Source organism: Bombus impatiens, unplaced genomic scaffold (genome assembly GCF_000188095.3).
Source record: "Bombus impatiens unplaced genomic scaffold, BIMP_2.2 scf_0217, whole genome shotgun sequence".
Classification (NCBI taxonomy): Eukaryota; Metazoa; Arthropoda; class Insecta; order Hymenoptera; family Apidae; genus Bombus; species Bombus impatiens.
Genome location: NT_176636.1, coordinates 2,110,456 through 2,111,784, shown reverse-complemented (window position 1 = coordinate 2,111,784; position 1,329 = coordinate 2,110,456).

The following is a 1,329-nucleotide window of genomic DNA, read 5'->3' as shown; positions in this document are numbered from 1 at the left end:
CCTCGAGCCGTGATCGCTGCTGTAGCGCGGAGGGTTGCGGAGTGCTGGCGCAGTGGGTACCCCTGCACGCTGTGTCTTGTTCGAATCTCATCGAGACGGGCGGGTCTGCCGAGTCGCGCGAGATTCCTCTTCGAGTGACTCAAACCGGAGAACGGCGTCTTTTTATACTCTTCCTTCCTTTCTTTTTCTTATTTCTGACGTTTGTATCGATCTTGGATTTTACACTTAAACAATCGGATTTCAAACACGCACAATAACACAGATACACTTGGCAATGTTGGTGGAAAATCTTGGCGATTGGTTTTACACTTGGTTGCGGGTGGATTTCACTGAACCTCGCGATGCCACGTTGTCGACCGTCGTGTATGTCTCTGGTGGTCGATTCTTCGGCATGCTCGAGTTTGTCGAGGGTTTAGGAGCAACGTGTTCGAGGTGTTCAGGAGCGTAGGCCGAGGTCCTCGCTGCGTTGTCGTCGCACCCGCTGCGAGCTCCCCACGAAGTCCGTCGCGAGTCGTCCTCTCGACATCGTACGTCTCGTGGACCTTGCGCGTTCTCGCGATTCCTCGTTATCTTCGAAGCGCCGCCAAGGCTTCGATCCACCACCAAAAAATTTCTCCAAGACGTATCAAGTCCCGTGCTGTCCGTGGAACTTTGTATCCGGGGATCTCAAAGAAACACGACGAAGCACACTTTCTCGATTCACCCGAGGAAAGATCTTCCTGTAGAATCGGCGGTGGCGCTTAGACAGAGTCACACCGTAAGCCAGAACACCGATTGCTCGGACAAGTACCACTATACGTGCACGTCGAGGACGTGTTAAATCCTTGTGTCGTTCACTGTTCACTGACTCACTGTGTCGTCCACCGATGTCCACTCGAGGCCAGTTCCGCAGAGCACTCACTTCCTCGACACGAATATCAACCGCGTTCGAACGAGGCGAGACAGACACGGCGAGACGCGACGCGAGCACGCGACCAATAGGGTGGAAACCTGCTTCTCGTCGTTGTCTTCGCGAACAGTGCCGGGAAGAGCGGAACGACACGAACGAGTCGGGTCGGAGCAGCGTCCGACGGCCGGACGACACAGGCCGGGGACGAGGACAGTTCGGACTAGCTTCCGATATCCTTACGCGAAAACGTAAGGCAAGAGAGACAAAAAGGCGAAGAGAGAAGAGAGAGGGCTCTCTAAACGAGACACGGTGATCGGGTGCTGTGCGCGCTGGTCGCCTCGGTCGGGGCTGGAGAGCGGACGAAAGGTGTTACTTGGGTGGCGCCGCGATGGTCACTGAGCAGCGCTAGGATTGACACCTCCTCTGGGGGCTCACCCCCA